The following is a 19,365-nucleotide window of genomic DNA, read 5'->3' as shown; positions in this document are numbered from 1 at the left end:
TTTCGAAGATATTTTGAGGCGAAAGTTGTTCGAAAATATCAATTCGCTGTGGGCAAAACTAGTACTATTATAAATCAGATTATGTCACAAATATAATTTTAGATTAAAAAAATATAACGACTAGAAATTTTATTATGATAATATAAAATTGCATATTTAATTAAGTAGCTTGAAATTGTTCGTGGTATTATATTTTTAGGAAACGGAAGCAAAGAAAGATGTAAATATCGTTTGGACATTTTACAGAAAGCCGAAGTCCGAATGTCAAAATGATATTTATAAAATAATTTTAGATTACAGTATTTTATTTATTTAATAAATCTTTTGTTGTAACTTGACAGGCATAAGCCCAATGTTTTACAACGGGATAAATCTATACCAACTGAGTAAGTCAATCAGATATAATGAATACCAACAAGTAAGTATTTATCACCATTTTCAGTCTGAGAATCGGTGACATCTATATTAGTTAATATAATCATTTTCATAGATGTAAAATTTACGCATTATTTACGATTATCAGATTATTTATGATTTCCCAGCTTGTTTGTATTAACACTAAAATAAGCACAAAGCTTTTGCTTATTCGAAAGCAATGAATCCGTTAATGTTCATTTACATATTTCGTACGGATTTGATGTGTTTTATGCCGTATTTCATGGTTTAATTTAAATTAACACCTGAGCGAATATTAAGTAGGTTATATCTTAGTAGTGAGACTATTTGAAACTTTAGCGGAGTGTTAAGCTGTAGAATAAAGTTCGTGTCAGACTTTGGATAATTAGGACACGTCGAGCTTCAGTTTGCTCTGTCACATACAATATATACATGCACATTTAGTTTAAAAAGGGAGAACGCGACAAACGGATCGCTTTTCACCGTGCCCCCTGTATAAATAGTCTCCACTTTGAGGGTGGTTCAGCGAACCGCAAAACCCTTTCTGGATGAAAGAGCCCGTGGCGTAAATCTGACGATGGAAAATATAAAAGGTCACAAGGCTGGAGGATAAAAGCGGTATCCTTTTTGAAATGTTCGAGTTTTATTTGTTTTATTGCTATTTATGATAGAGTTTAATGTACTTAGATATAAATAATCTAGATGAGTAAAACGGGAGGAAATTTGTTCTATGAAATTATGCTATAGTCATGCAACAGACTTCAAGATAAACTAGTCAAAGAGCTGAACATCATACAGACACAAGACTGTTTCACGATTATGAGCAAGATAAAAAGTTAAGCTTTTTTTATAAAAAAACACTATGTTACAACAACATGGTTCATATTAAATTTATATAATATATATTTTATAAATGTTTCGTGGCAGTTTAGCCGAATGAAAAATGACTAGACTAAGAATATATGTTCAAAAACGAATATTGAAAAGAGTATAAATATTATGTGTACAAAGACATGTCGATACGAAAGACTTATTTATTTCTAATTTATTTGTAATGCATATTTACATATGCGGAATGCTTGAAAAGATTCAATTGAAATATTTAAATAATTTATTCGTCCGCCATATCGAATTCCGCGAAAAAAGATCCCCTCTCGGTCCTATAAAAAATTCAATGAAAACCAACACATCTCAAATCTGAGAGCACTCGGTATTGAACGAAAAAATATAAACCGATTTTTTATTTCCGACAAAACAAGCATTACTGTATTCATGCATAATACAAACACATAGGAATCATGATTATAAAAAGATATGCACATACGTTAAAAACAAAATGGACCAATATAAATGGACAAAGTTTAAGATATTAGCCCAAATATTATTTTTCTCTGTATCATGATTTTAATGCGGAAATAATGCCATCCAATCGTATGTTTACCCATTAAATCTATTTATGTGCGATCATAAAATTCCTGTCCATTGCACTAATGCTAAAACGGATGCCGATTTTAAACCACTCGAACTATATTATACCCAAGAAGCGAGTATTCCACTTCAGCGTGACTCACAGGCATCAGAAGCAATTTAACGATTATCCGCGCCGCTAGCCGCTGAGTTTTTGCATCAGAAGTCTCTGATAAATAAGAAGCAACTGTTGCATTCAGGGCCGCATCTACCATTCAATTGACGGAAAATCGGAACATGGTCAAATAAATATTATTATTACAGTCGCGTTTAATTGTTTGTTATTTTATCTGGAGATGCTGCAGAGCTGCTGCTCCTATTATTAGCTGCCAATAATTTAATTATAAATTATATAGTAACTGTAAGTCTATTTTTATGCGGTTTATATTTAATGTAAATTTAAAAAAAAGCAAATGTAAGACTAATATATATATTTTGTAGTAGTAGGAAAGCAAAGTGATTGCATGAATTTTGCATCAAAATATACGTAATAAAATTGTGACACAATCTGATTCCTTTTAATCATTTTTACGATTTTAATTTTAATAAATTACTGTGGAAAGTTGATGACTATATTATTCATTTTATAGAAGCCGAAAAAATATTGATTCGATTATGTAAACTAACACAAAGATGTAAATTATTACATATAAATAATGAATACATATTCAACTTTTTTATGCAATTATAAAATTGCAGGTATTTTAAATTTTTTGTTTGGTGTGATTCAATTTTTTATACTTTTCATGTCAGGATAAGCTTAAGAAGAAAGAGAAAATTAATAACAAATGTAAAATAAACATAGACGATACTTTTCGGAGATTATTGATTATACGTACCCTTATAATTCTGCGCAGGGCCTTTTAAGGCCAGGAGTTTCATTTTATGAAATTATTGGAAATAATATAAATCAGTCACAAAATTTAAACCAAATTCGGCAGACGTCGACGTTGGTTAAATTGTCGCACAAAATGTGCTACAGTAGATCATTTCGAATTTGTTAAACGTGTTTTTAGTTACATTTACGCAACACAACGTGACAAACTCTTTAGGTTACATGCATCACATTTTAACGAAAAATTGTGCGTGCCCATGACGCACTTGTCACTTTATTCAATCGTTGCGCAATTAAATTGAAAAAATAATAAAATAACTCATGAGAATTCGTAAATAATATTAAATTATATAAACTGATGTTTCAATACCACACAAAACATTGTTGAATGAAACCGTTAGATTTTACAATGGCACGTGGCTAATGTTTTAATTATAATCAACTTTGGATACGTTGTGTTATTAATATAACGTAGGATACCTGGCTTTCTAGTTTATACCCAAACGTGTTATTCGTAGAACAAAATTGGATTTTTGATTAAAATGCTCGTTGCTTGCTAGAAAAGCAAGCAATTGTTTAGTTAATATTTGCTTAATTAGTTAACTATTTAATTGCTATAAAATATATAAATGGTTAGGTATAAAAAATAAAATGTAATACATAAAATTGTAGATGGACATAAATAATTGTATTTTTAGACAATGATAAATTGGAGCGTTCAAAAAATATTTTTTTAATTATGTAGTGATATTTTTTCAGAAAAAGTATTTTTGCACTTCAATTAAAATAAATAAAATTTCAATTGCATTTTAATATATAAATATATCGATAATATTGACTATATTAAATTATGTATACTCAAATATTTTAATATAGAAATAGTCCTTATGATCCATATTGTAACATGCTTACTTTTTTATTTTACACGACAATACAAACTTAAAAACATGTTTATATATATATATATATTTTTTAAAGAGTTCAATTACTATTATTGCCTATATAAATATTTTTGATTACATATGAATATAGCTTACGTTGGTTTAAATACCTCTCGCAGGGTTCCATTGTTGACACGTCACGAAAAGAAATCGAATTCCGTTCGAATTTCACGAATGGCAGATTTTGAGATGTATTGCAGAAGACACTGTTTCAATAAGGAACACATCTGGTCACTGTAATGGTCAAGTGAGCTCTCTCGCCAGAGGCAAGCAGTCTGGCGGAGCGAGTCACAAGAGCATCTTGATGTGTGTATGCCCAACGTCAAATGACATCATCGCTAGAAGAGATGAGTCTTCCACGATCGGAGATTTCTGGAAATCTCTTTGATCTGATCGCTAAAGGAATATCTTAGATTTTTTGGAATATTTTTTGGAAGCTCAGTAAAGAATGATATCACAAGGGTTTTTTTTTATAAATAATAAGTTTTGTTCAAGATGTGATACTCAGAAAGCAAACTGCCTAAAAAATATTTTTTAAAATCATCAAAATTGTATAAAGTTTATTTCGCGGAAAAGCAAACACGGATTATTAATCAGAATTGCTTCAGAATGTATTTGTATGCCCTAATAAGCTTTCATATAAAATAACAAAATAAAATATATTAGGTAAGAAAATCTGTAACTAACTTGGTAACGGTTACAATTTTGCAATTAAAAAAAATATACAATTACATAATAATAAACATATCAATGGGTAATTAAGGAGCTGGATGGTGACAGCCATAGGCGAGTCGGCTAGTGCGGACATCCTGGTTCTAACGGCATTATATAGTGATTTGCGTAGACATACCGGAACTCAAAACTGGAATTCTCTTAGAATAGTTTGAAAAAATATATAGTGACATACAATTTTCTGCAAGAGCTCAGCAATACAAAAACAGATAAAAATAAAAAAATATTTTATAAACTTTTATTGTTATATATACAATGAAACGCTTACTGAATATAAATTGAATGACCTTTAAATCAAATTTGTTTATACAATAAGTTTTATATTATCATAAATGCACTACCAAGATATTGTTTTTTTTTATAATGGGTCATTGCACCATAGATGAGTGGTATAAGTCGCTGACTATTGACTTGAAAGACTTGGGTGTTAATGATTATTATATAATTATAATTCCGATTGATCATCACATATTAGGTTTACCTAGATTCTCCTAATCTCACAGATAAATATCGAGATGATTTACTAAATTCCAGCTAGGCATAGTTAGTATTAATATTAATATAATAATAAGCTAGTAGAGAATATTATATATACAATATATATTCAAGAAAAACATATGCTTCCTGTATTTTTTTCTAACAATAATGTTTTTATTTTAAATATAATAATATTAGTTAATAAGATATTATCTAATCGAGTTGTGAAAAATATTCTTAGATTACTTGTGTTTTTTTAAAACATCTTAACTGTTTAAATAGCAAAAAAACATTAAAATGTTAACTTATATGACCCATTTAATCATATATTGTTTATTACATTGTTCGAAACAACAATACATCGAAGAAAGCGTGAAAAATATAAGCAACACAAAGATTTAATACAAATGTGGGTTATTCGACACGGATTTTAATTTATCAGTGCCAGAAAAGGGCCATAATTTATTATTTACTTGTGTCCATGTTTGGCGGTAATTATTTTTAATGGTTAATTTATAACATAAGTGTCAAAATAAGTATATTTAGTTCCATGCGATAATTTTCGATTATCGATTGAAAGGCATCCTTTGTTTGGGTTCGTCGTACAGTTTACGGGTCAAGAAGTGCATGAGACGATTGAGATGTTTTAACGAAGTACAACATAATGGGTAATAAAATCGTTCGAGTGTTAACCGATACATCGACAAAGTGGCATAAGTGTAGAAAGCTAAGATAATCGAATTATGATGCATTCTAGATACTTTTTTATTAAAAAATAGTAGATTGTTGAAATGTCACGTCATGTAAAATTTATATTAAATGTGTTTCAAATATAACATATGAAACGTTTTATTATTACTATTGATTTTAAAAATAGATCAGATTTGTTCAAAAAGTAACTAAGGTTCTCATACATGCTATAATTACGTTTATTGGTAAATGGATATTGAAACAGAGTGAAAAGCTATATTGAAGCAAAATTTTGTAACAAAATATTTTATTTGATAATTATGTAATTTTTCTCGGTATTTTAATAAATAAAAAACTATAATACAAACACGTTTATTATATTATTTTTATATTTATATTTATTTTATGTGAATTTGCTATAATATGTTAATACATATATAATATATAAAATAAGGTTTATAAAATCGCTAATTGTAGTAATGTTATAAAACATAGGTATTTGAGACGAAATAAATAATAATTTAGTTAGTACTCACAAAATAATAGGCCAAATGATTGCAAAGCAAATAATATGATTGGAATGAGATTCAGCTTAGTCGAATAAACAAACCCAAACGTATTAGACCGTAAATTTCAAAAGGTAGAAATCACGTATGTATATTTAGAGTAGTGTTTTCCAACCTTTTTCGCGTCGCGGAACACTAATCAAAGGTTTGTGTGTAGTCAATATTTTAATAGACTTTTACAGTATTTTAATTTTAATGATCAGTATTTACATTAAATGCTCAATTCATTATAAAAAAATCGTCAGTACGTACAATATATTGAATGGTCAGAATTAATATCTATTAGCCTGTTTTTATGGATTACATTTTAACTACATGATCATTTATTATGGCAACATTAATTTAATGTTCATTATTTTTAAAACATTAATAATATATGTAAGTGTCAACACTTAGTTTGAGCATTAGGAAATTTATCAATTTCCAAAATACTTTAGAACAACGCATAATATATAAATAAAGCATAAACACATGAAAAACATGACAAACAAGTATTTGAATTGCAAAAAAATGTCTAATATTTTAATAGGTTTGCATTTTATTGAAAATCTAAGAATTATAATCAAATCAAAAGACACTGCTCCAAAAATATATAGGGGTTTTCCACAGAGATATTCCCTAAAATGTGCCTGTCGGCGAACTTAATTTTTTATCTTTATCTTCTTAGAAAAATAAAAAATGTAAACTAGCAACAGTTGTTAATACAATTTTTTACGGTTCGGTTATAAATATGGGAACCCAAAATTCCTTTGTAACTCGACACTCTGTAATCAATCGAAGTAGATCGATCCATAAATGTGAATTCTCATTTCGAATTAATGAAAACCATCGATAAACAATAATGCCTTAATGCAATGAAATATTCAATATGTATTACAATAAATTAAAATTGAACCTACATTAATAAATGCAATGTGTTTAAGTGGACTTTTGATTATTAGAAGTGTTTTATTTTTCACACAGATTTGTCATATGGTGGAAAAGACTAAGAGTTAGAAATAAAGACAGGTAAAACATGGTATGACATTTATTTTATTTTGACCTAGATAATACACGAAGTGTTCAAATGTGAATCTAATGTAATAAATTATGTTGCAAAATGAGATTTTAATATTATATAGCAAGAAAAAGCTGCATATTCATACGTATAAGAATGTCGGCATTTATTTATTGAATCAACCTTATAAATGCCCAATTATCTGGACGATTAGGAAACTGTGACTCATGCGCGATTTTTCCAACATGTGCGAAATTGGTCCAGTTGCCTTGGCAGACATTTGTTGAAAACTTTTAAAAATTCCTTAGGCGGCGGCTTCTCACAAGTTGAACGAGATGCTTTGAGAATAATTAAGAGTCCATTTATACGATCGCAGTAATTAAGTAAACGCGAGCACGTGAGAAACGAACCGGTCCTCGTTTTGTAAAGCACGCGGACAGTGCGTTGCACATTTTCCTATGTCTTTGTTGAGCTTAGAAAGTCAAACTTGTCACACACTCTGATTCGATCAACGACTGTCAACGATACTTACCAACGCTTGACTAGCCTTGTTGATAAATTTAGAAATCGATTTAATGCAATCTGTTTGAATATACAATGTATTCGACGAGAGATTGTCATAAATAAGATACGATAAATATTAATGGTTATGAATCTAATTTTAATATATACTATATTTGAATACTACAACCAAAAAAATATATCAAAGTAAATATAACAAATTACGACCCTTTGATATTATATCGATATCGATGGTTTCTTAATGCGAATGTATACACATCAACACATGTATTTATAGGTAGTTCTCTAAGGTTTTACTTGTTGCTAGCGGATTAATTGTATTTCGCAGAAATGTTGTGTAAGTACAGGGATTACAAGAAAGCCTATTGTCTCTTGGCTAAGGTATGCCGACGATGTTGACATTATCGTACGAGTCGTTTAGCGTTTCGGCAGTGCGGTTGACATGTTTGGCTTTCAAACCGAACAAAGTAGAGTAAAACATGCGCAAGTTTCGAAAGTTCGAGTTGCCGTGAATTCCGAAAAGGCTAAGCATTTATAGTAGAGCATAAAATATGAAGAGCATTTGAACTTATGACTAACAACAGGAAACTTTTGATGGAGGGGTGTTAATTAGTCGTTTATTTGAGGAAATAAACTGTCGGATGTGTGTATTTCTAATATTATAGATTTTTATTCCGTAATAAAATATTAAATATTATATAAATTAAAAATATATCAATTACTAAATCTATTTACACAATGTTAAAGCAAAGTATTGTCTCTATTAGTCACTAATCTAAGTATATAGTTTTGTTACCATTAAAAAATACTGTTATACTATACCAAAATATGATAGTACTGTAAAATATATGCTTCGCTATTGAAAGCCTTGATTATAACCGAAAAATCTGTTTTACGAATTTCAAAGAATATTGTAGTATTCATCCATATAAGATAGTTATACAGCATTTCGCACCTATAAAGAGAGCAAATTAACATTTAAATTGAATAACTCTAATCTTGATAGAGGTTGTAAATAAAAAAAAACTTATTCATCGTCTCGATATTCCCTTGGGGTGCTTTTGCATTGGTTCAATTAAAGTAAAGCAAGGAAATGGAGGCTCTAGTTTCTTTACAAGGTCTTAATTAGATTCCACGTTATCCTCAGTTTAAAACCAGTGACCCAATTGTTCTCTAGTGCCCTTTGCCAATATTTTACGGCTATGTAAATTCTTTGTGAACCGCGTAACTGAGGTGAGTTAATATTGCAAAAATAATATTCCAGCACGGAAAAGTTTCATTTCCTCTCGAGCGTGACATTTGATAAAGAGAGAGAGAGAGAAATACGTCGATATGTGCACAAGAATGAAGGAAATTCAATATTTTCTCGATTTGCGACTTTTAAATCTCTGAAAGTAGACGTGACGTTTAATTTCTAAAGCTTTAAACCAACTGTCATATATTGAACATACAAAGTGCAAGTATCGATAAGTATCATATATTTTAAATAAATGTTACTATTGTCAATCTTACTCGTATATTATACGTGAAATGTCCTATGAGACCGTTGCTTTGATGAAAATGTACTATCGACTTCAAGACGTACAAATTTAGGATGATTTATAGTATTGTCTGTTCGTTTTGGGAATATCAAAATGCTGCGGCGTTTACCAACAATATAAATCATCGTCATTTTAGCTCTTCCGTTACTCGCATACATATTGCACGAGACATGTTTGTATAAATGTTGTAGATACTATTTGTAAAGCACGTCATAAACATGAATAAATTCAAGTGGAAAACTTTTTAAAGCCACAGAAAATGTAGTACATAATGCAATATCAATTGTAAGTGTATAGAGTTAAGTAATTTATTTCAGCGCTTAGTACTTTATTAATAATAATATAAAATACATATAACAATATCAATATAAACTAAGACTTTATATTGCACTCATTGAAATATATTACTTTGAAACTTTATAGAGGACGAGATAATTCATGTTTCAATAAGGTAATATTTTATATGAGATAATTTATATTACGCAAACGTACTGCTTTACAAATTAGGACACTAACTAGTAAAGTTAATTAACATTTTAAGAGTCTTGCTGAAGTAGAGCATTTTTATTATTAGTAACCTTTAACGTACGTTTTTAAGTACTTTCAAAAAGGTAAAATTACACATCTAGCACTCTGGTTTTATAGGTCAAAAGTTTTAAAATTTATATGTTTGTCTGTATGATAATATCATACTTCGCAACTGGAGCAAATGCATCGTATATTATTTTTAAATGTAAAAATTTACTAAATTCATTTATTTGTGTGAGCGTTTTTTTGAAGCCCTTGAGATAATATACGTATAAAGAAAAGCCTTCGTGGGTACTTTCTGTGAAACGCCCATGCAATGCAAACGTTAATTACAAAATGCAAGAATTGTGTGGTCGACATCGGAGACGATGGTCCATTTAAATAATATGGAACCTTGACGGGGGCATATTTTTCATACACGTGGGCAACAGCATCACCGCTGGACCAAATAATTAATTATGCTGGCGCTGATGAATGAACGCGTGCCCCCGTGGCGACCGAGACATATATAACCGACATTTTTAAATGTCGTGTGGTGTCGCAGGGAACAAAAAAAGAGACGAAGAACATCATCCAAATGAAAGATGATGGAAAAAAATATGAACTTAATGAATTTAAGAGGAATTTTGTTAGGTTATTAGAAAAACACTAAGAATCGTCTAAATATATGTACATATATATTGATTTTATTAAAGTATAGTCAATGTACAAATAAAGTTTCATGTATGGAAAATTAATATGGTCATTAACCGCGTCAAGAATACCAGCTCCACTGCGACGCGGTACTGCTTTGATAGATCTGATAAAGGGTTAATATTGGAAAACTTTAAAGCTCCACTAATACCAAGAGCTTTTTTAATGGCATTGTTACATATACAACATAGTCGTTAAAACATATATCACAAAGCTTAAATTAAATTATATAAAATTTCACGTTAAGCTCAGCTTTGTTAGTTTTTTTTTTAAATTTTAATATACAAAAAATATGAAAATCATAATTAAAATGCGTAACCAAAAGCTCTGCTGTAAATAAGATCAATACAATACTAAATAACTGACTTATCATAAAATGTATTCTAAAGTAATTTACCAGACCCCCTACATACCAATTCCACGCTCAAGAGTTTTCCCTTTGCCTTTTTAAAATACAGGTTTCGGCTTTTTAAAATGTCATTTTTCCATAAATGGACCCAACGCAATAATAAGAATCAAGAATGAACGTTCCATGAAAACATAGTATATACAAACACACACATACATATATAAACTTTTACTTATATTTCGCAAACGTAAATATAAAACGAACCCTTGATACGATTCGAGATTCGAAATCTATAAAACCCACGAACAGAAACGTCTAATTTAAAACGCAAACAATTTTTATATACGGAAAGGCAATAAACATAAAATTTAAATTGAAGTCTATTTACAAGATAAATGTAATTAACTCATTCCCTCTTCTACATATATCTAGCATTAAAAAATATCTAGGCAAGATATTTATATAATCATTAAAATGTGTTAATATTTTCTGTATAGTAGTAGATGACGTGTGTTGTGATTATCTCGAAATTTATGCTTACCCACCTAATGAGATAATATTGAAGGCTGTGTAAATAAATGCCTTAGGGATGCGCATTTTCTTCGTTATTTACAATTATTTTTGCCGTTAATAATTCAAAGCTTTTAGTGAGTAAATAATGACAGGGAGCATCTTATTACTCGTATATTTAATATATATACATATTAAATATGGGATGGTTTTTTTGAGATGCGTTTTAAAAAAATTGTGACACCATTTTTGATATTTTCCAGACAACGGAATTTGTCTTTTAGAAAAAAATAAATTACTTAGGTAAAAACTCGAAACGTGTCTGATTATAAATAAGGCTAAAATGTATTTTTTACACCTAACTCAAATGATTAATGTAGCACTGTTATATATACTATATTTATATTTTTATTCTACAAAAATATGCATAAGTCGTATATAAATCATTTTAATACGAACGGAATAATATTTTTAATTAAATTATAACTTTTATTTCACTCATCTAAAAATTTATAACTCTACATAACTTCATAGAGTGTCAATTTTATAATTTATACAAAATAAATTAGGATCATAGTGCCACTATAAATAATATAAAACGTAATTTTCGAAAACATTTTGGAATTCAAAACTAAAATTTCTCAAGAATAGTTTTATTTTTTTGAAAATATCAATGTGTAACTGCTATATTTATGTCATTAATGAATAACGTGGAAAGCAGACTCTTGAGGAACCCCCGAAGGTGTAATATAATATTTTGACAATCAACCGCCACAGGTTATAAACTACGATCGTTCAAATAACTAGAGAATAACCGAGCTAAATAATCCGAGCAACGAGGCCCGACAATTTTTTAATTAATAACCCGTGACAAACCTTGTCAAAGGGCTTCACAAAATTCGTATATATTACGTATTCTTTTGGTGTAAGATAGAAAGTTAGTAACAGTGGAACAGGTGGTCCAATAAAATTTAACGATAGTGACTGAAAACGTATCTATGAATAAGTATTAAATAAAAATAACCGGAACTGCAACTGGTCTATGGGTTTTTATGCAAAATCTGTCACCCTTTTTATGAATAGTGGGTGACACTTGTGCATTTTTAAAGATCAGGAAATGAGCATCTTGAGAATTAGATCAAATATAAGTTTTATAGGATCAAAGTGACTGACTTTGCAACCCTTTCAAATTAAATCGAGAACCAGAAGAACCACTAAATATATTGAATTCTGTGGAAAATTAATTACCGTATAAATAATTAATTAAATATTTTTTTTTATAAATAATAAATATGCAAAGATCTGAAATGAAATTGCGCATTTAATACATTAAAAAGCAATATTCGAATTATAATAAATAATAGTAAATGTTTATCAATTTATTATAACAATAGGAACAATCAATAAGAAACTGGTTTTCTATTGTGAAATAACTTAAGAATAACCGTTACTTTTGACAAATATATTATCAAAGCAAACCAATGTGAAACGTCACGTTGTGAAAGAAATGTGATAGTTCCTATCGTTTATATCAAAGCATTATTGCACCTGTTAACAGTACATAACGTTGACATGAAACTAGTTAACACTCACCTGATATGGTATGGTGGAATTAAAAGAAAATAACTGACATTACTTTCATAATAAACACCGTCTTATATAAATGTATTCAATAATTATTTATCATATAATTAATTGCTCAATTTATAGACAGTTTAATTGGTCTGGTCGAATTTAAACCCTTTTATGCGCGTGTTTCAGTTCACTCGTAAAAAACGTGTTCGTTAATTAATATGGGTTAACAATGTTCTCTTTTTAGACAATTAAGCCATAAAGTCTCCAGTTTTTATCAATATTCAACAAGTTCGTAATTAAGGCTGAAGAAAGTTTGAAACTTTCCACTGCTGTTTAATTACGACCGTCCACAAAATGGCAGAGGATAGCCACGCGCGGAATTATCGGGACAACTCGGATAAGATTGATGTTAATTAGCAGTAAATTAAAAGAAAACAACTGACGATAAAATCTTGCAGATAAAAGGTTTCTTGTTTTATAAGAATTTCCAGAAAACGTACATTTAGTTGTGTTATCTAAATTATATAATTTAATTTACAAGTGTACGAATAATAACGCTATGTACGATGTATTATATCCATCAAAGGATATTCGTAAACAATGTCGGGAATATATTTATGAAGAACTTAATTTTTAGAATAAATTATAATAACTACACATTTTCACCCTAATGGATTTAGAACGAGTTTCTTGATTCCAACACGATAAAGTCTCGCATCAGTTCTATTTTTCAGAGCCTAACAGGTGCAAAGCGTGTGATTGCCTTATCATTCATAAATAACAATTGTGGAATTTCAACAGTTTTTATGAAATTCATCGATCGTTAAACGCAAATAAAATTGATATTTTAATAATATAACGATATATAAAAATATAAAAACAAGGGGAAAAAAGCCACTGGTAACTAGATATGCATATAAATCCGGATTCTGCAATATTTTTTGGAGTTAGGAGACGAGCTTATTTATCCAATTTTTTATATTACATTTATCGCCAAATGGTACATGTTAAAACGAAATGCAAGTTTTACAATATATTATAATTGTATATGATTAAGCAATTCAACATATTTTATTTTAAATCAATAAGTATATTTAATAAGTATTTTAATTAACCTTTCACTTAATTTTATCTGTTTCATTTAAATGGTTAATTATCACATCGTCTGTCTTTATTTAAAAAAGGTATTTAACGACACGACGCCTCGTTCACCTTTTGACGCTCGTTTGTAATTTTCCCTTAAGTTAATTGTCTCATATATACGTATTATAATACAGTAAACCAAACCTACTTTATTACAGTTGTATAATCGCCACGAGTTGTATAACGAGTGCATTGCGATGCGTCCGTCGTAGCGCGTTTACTGTAATGCGGCTTTAACTTTACGGCGTCGTAAATTCTCAGTTGGCTTTATATTTTCATATAGTATATATTTTTTCATTAACGAGCTAAGTGCATTAATACATTTTTCAGCTTAAAACACTATAACCGAAGCGTTGAAGTAAAAATGTAATCTATATTGCGAAGCGCAGCGCCGCAATAAAGTCTCGGCTGTAAAAGTGGCGACGAAGACATGCTTCGATTTTTTTTATTTACTTTAATTAAAATTGTGATATAATGACTGAATGTATAATACTTTAAGAGTTTAAGATCTCACAATACTATATAATTGTTAAGATAACAACGAGCGCTCTACAGCTTTCAGAGTCGATGCAATTTAATTAATAAATATTTGCTTTTCATGGAATTTCTATTGCGCCTATAATAAATTAAAAACGCTTCGTTGATCAAACAGTTAAAACAGAGCAGTTTAATATTTACATATTGTAATATTCATTAAGCGCATTTTAATATAAAATGTTTTAATTTATAGCATATATTATAAAATTGATCAATTTGGTAATATATTTAATTAATCAGTAAAGTAAATATATTACTGACAATGATTGATCACCCAACAATCAAATTGCTGTCAGAACTTTATTTTTCATAAGCGAAGAGTGTTGATATTTTTGGAAATTGCTGAAAATACTTTCTGGTTTGATTGTTATAATCGATTTGGTACAAGCGGATATAGTGAATATTAATACATTCGAGGAATGCAAATACGCGCGTTGTGTGGAATGTTTCAGAATTTATTGACCGTGTAGATTGGGTTAAACTAATTTTAGTGAAATCGTATTATATTAAATTTATTTATAATTCACATTTTTTTAATGAAGCACATTGTATAAAGGACATTTACTATATTTATTTTGGGCTTTAACAGCGTTTTTAAATACATGGACCCCAAAAGGAGATTTAGGGCTCACTTAATTTTGCTGCCACGATCGATTACAGGTCTGGATGTGACCATTACGTTTCTAAGTTATCACCTGTGTCTGTAAACAGATTTTAAATTGATGAACGATTGAGATGTGTCAGAATTGTGTCAGAATTATGCTCGTACGGCATGACAAATATATTCTGACCCGTCGGTGTGTTCTTTTTCAAACATGTTATATTCGTGTACCCTTGTTTTTATTGTAGGTACTCTAAAGGGTCTATCGGCTGATTTACGTCCTAATTAGATTCTCACGCTGATGCGTAAATTTGGCGAAAAATTCGCTAACTATTGACCTGAAAGATTTAGGTTCGAATCCCATATGGACTTTAGTGATTTTAAATTTCTACTGTGTCTTGGAGAATTAGTGATTATTATACAAATATAATTTCAATCAATCTTAGGTTTACTTAAATTTATCTAATCTCACAGATGAATATCGTGTTAAATAATCAAAATCTAATTTTGTAAATTATTGAGATAATTAATCAAAATTAAGTATTGAAAGTTTTTTAATAATGAGCTACTTCAGCTAATAGAGAATATTTTATATGTATTTAGCAACAAAAAACCCTTCATTGTATGTAAAGTATGGTTGTTTTTGGACCTGACTTTCGCTGGTGTATAATTATTTTATGCGTCTACAACAAAAAAGTGATATTTTGAGACTATTAAAAAATCGCGACGAAGTTAACCAACCGCGTGTGTCTTTACCAACAGCCCAAGTAGGAAGTTGACCAAAATATCGATTCATACACATACATATATATGTAGTTTCTCTTAGGTGGAAAAGCTTGCGCATTACACAGCTAAGAATTAAGAGTGGTTTACACATAAGACAGAGTTTTTCTGTTTGATTTATTTACATATCGGAGATTAGCGTATGTTTTCTCTCTGGGCATGTACTTCTCTAAAAATACCCTAATTTAATGAGACGTAATATTTACCGTACATTGTTTGTTCGGCATTCATTAATTTATCGTATTCCTTTTTTTCAACTGGTGCTAGTGAACAAAGGTTTCATCTCTAGCAGAAATTATTTCTAGAAAGCTATCACCTGATCCTTGTATGATGAAATTAACAGGACAATAGCGCTGTTTTGAAATTGTCTCACCCTCGTACAAAACAAAGTAATATAAATAAAATGTTTTATACTAATATTAAAACATTTATAATATATTTCAGGTTGATGGGACCGTCAAATTAGCTACTGCTAATGGTCGGGTTCAATAATCTCATATTATTTGAATACAAATAAATTCGCATAGCAACGAGTAAATTATTATAGGCACATGTTACCCGTTAGTCAAATTGTATGTAATTATTTACACGTGTTGCGCATTAATATGTATTATCATTATTCACACGTGTATCGAATTATATTTATACTATAAATAACGGATGATTAATTAAATAAAGATAGTCGCAGGACAATGCTCAATCAGAGAGTTGCTAGAACTATCGTCGTATTATTTCTGGAGAACCCACCCCATCGTTTCCTGGCATCCGCCAGAAACAGCGCCCCTCTAGAAGGCGGGCGCTAAGAGGTTGTGGGGACTATAAAGAGCCACGGTTGTAAAGGATCTTATTCTTGAAATTCGCGTAATTACTGTGACCAAAAGTGATTATTTGACAATAGTGCGATCACACAAAGGCTCTCGTTACGACCTGAACTAAAGTGTTCTCTCATAAATAACACGCAAGGATTCTCCGGTGCATTGAATGAATATTTCTTTGTTATGAAATGGTCACAGAAAACAATATATGACCGGAAGATAATTTCCATGATTCCGTGATCGGTCAGCAAGCTTTGTAGCTCTGGATCGAAGATGGATGGAAGAATCGACTTATTCGGGTCCTTCTCAATACTACGCTCCACAGCAAAAATAACTTTTTCGGTGCCCAAAAACACACGTACGACGTCTCTGCGGATGCGTATTATCAATTTGGTGCAAAAAAATCCAAGGTTATTCGAATTACTTCCTCGGATGGACGTTTATGTCGACTGTAAAATAGACGTAGCGCACGGTAAGTTTCATGAATTGAACCTGAATAAATTTTCACAATTTTCCAGCGTTATTCTGGCGTAAGTCTATTTATGCTAAAATGGCAAAGCAAGCTGAGCGCAAATCAACTGTCAGCTATCAAATTGGCTCTCGCTGTAAAAAGTGTTCTTCTAAAATAAGCACCCTTTACATATTATTTAATAGTTTCAAACAATAGTTGTAATAGCTATAGATCTATTCTAGTGATTTAGTTTTTTTATAATGTGCAAGATTTAATTATGTTTTAAATTATTTTATTATTGTAACTAATAGCATTTGATTTAATATTGTAATTCACTGTAGCTTTGAAATTATTAATTATGTACGACTAGCATATTTTTTTATATAATTGTGACTTTAAAACAAAGCGTAGTCAATACCTACATATATGGAATATACTTATTATATCATGCATTCAATTGTACATAGCCCACATGTGTTGGTTAGGTCATCGTCAAGAGGAACGCACTAGTTATTTAATAAGACTGCGGAACATTCTTCGGGAGACTGCGTGGCGCATTTGATAACTGTCGACCCGGATTGACTGACAACTGAATGCTTCGCCTGTTGGCAGGTACTTTACCGGTTCCCCCGGTTCCATACTTATTATCATGCACGCATTATTACATTTATTTATATACACACACACGTTGACAAATGGGTAAGTGGAATAGTGATACGACTAATGACGCCCGCATCGCTAATCCGCCGTTAATAGCTACCATAACTATAAAAATATATAATATTATAATTACATAGCGCTGCAGTATCCTAATTGCCAATTGTTTTCAGCATTACTGATGAAACTTTACATACAGAATTCTGTCCGGGAGCAAGGGCGCGGTTTTGGAGAAAAGTAGGTCAGAACATAACGACTCCCTTAGAATCCGTGCCGATGTGTATTCGGTATGCGAGACTACCTATGTATTATAATCGACACTTTGAAACTGGAGCGTTCAATGTTTACATTATTGTATACGTGGATACAATGAAATTTATGTAAATATAGGTCACGGTTAATCCGGATCCTGTTTTGTCGGCAATTTAATAATGTAATGTGAAACAGAAAGGATGTTGGAACGTGTGTAGGTATTGTGGGTCTTTAAACAAAAGTTATCGATTTTTATTATAATATGAAATACAAGAACGGTTATGTATGGATATTAAAAAAATGTTTAAATGAGTTTTATTTCATAAAACATTTGTGCGCACTTGTAATATATGTGTGCTTATAGTACTTACATACATATGTATGTCAATGTGTAGCATATGTATTTGTATGTTTAAATAACTATTATTATTATATATAAAAGACGTCATGACGCATTTGGGAAGCCTGTCAAGTCATGAGGGTCAGATATCTATTAAATAAATAAATGCAACATATTCGTCAATAATACCGTACATAAAAAAATTTAAATTAAATTACTGTAAGATTCTTCAGTTAACGCACTCTTATGTTCACAATTGGAGGGATTAACTCATGCTATTTAATCGTGAAAAGGCCAATTAGGGATGCGTTTTAATCGTCTATGAAAAAATGGGTTTGCTCGTTAGAATGATACACCACCATGAGAAACATTTTGACAGCTGAAGTCACAAGGTATGCGCTATAAATCGGAAAGGATTAAAATATTTGTTGCCTTTAAAAAAGATATCGCGTGCATTCGGGTTTCCGTAGAATTGTGCAATATATACTAAATTTTTAGCACAATATATACAAAAAATGCATCTCCTGCACAATAAAGTGCAAATAAATGCATGAAATATTTAAAAAAAAATTTTAGAAATTTGTATTATATACTAGTATTATACATTTACAATGTCAACAAAAATATTTGCTTTCATTTTTATTATGGTAATTTTTCCCTTAGTTGTATTGAACTAAACCGTACTTGTAAAATATATTTAAGGCTTTCGATTTTTTTTAAATCGCATTATAACTAAATCATATTTGGTTCTTTTGACGACGCCTATGATAGACAATGAAAATTTAAATAAGTTTGTTTAAAACTGGTATTGTGCTTATTAAATATTTAAGCAAAAAGTTAAATTTATGGTGTAAAAATCGCTACTGAAAAATGATATGATTTTTTTTGTTACATTAGCCCTTTGGACGCGTTAATCAAAAAATAAAATTTATTTGTTTTTTTTTTGAAAAATGCAAATTTTACCTTG

General features: G+C 30.0%; 1 protein-coding gene across 4 annotated transcripts in view; it reads right to left on the bottom strand.

Annotated features, from left to right (window-relative positions):
• cv-c (RhoGTPase activating protein) overlaps positions 1 to 19,365 on the bottom strand; it is a 257,468-nt gene that overhangs the window by 41,381 nt on the left and 196,722 nt on the right. The window lies entirely within an intron of this gene.

The sequence above is a fragment of the Plectrocnemia conspersa genome, unplaced genomic scaffold, assembly GCF_051122295.1.
Source record: "Plectrocnemia conspersa isolate PC_06_02 unplaced genomic scaffold, ASM5112229v1 ptg000009l, whole genome shotgun sequence".
Classification (NCBI taxonomy): Eukaryota; Metazoa; Arthropoda; class Insecta; order Trichoptera; family Polycentropodidae; genus Plectrocnemia; species Plectrocnemia conspersa.
This window is presented reverse-complemented; position numbering and strand designations above follow the sequence as displayed.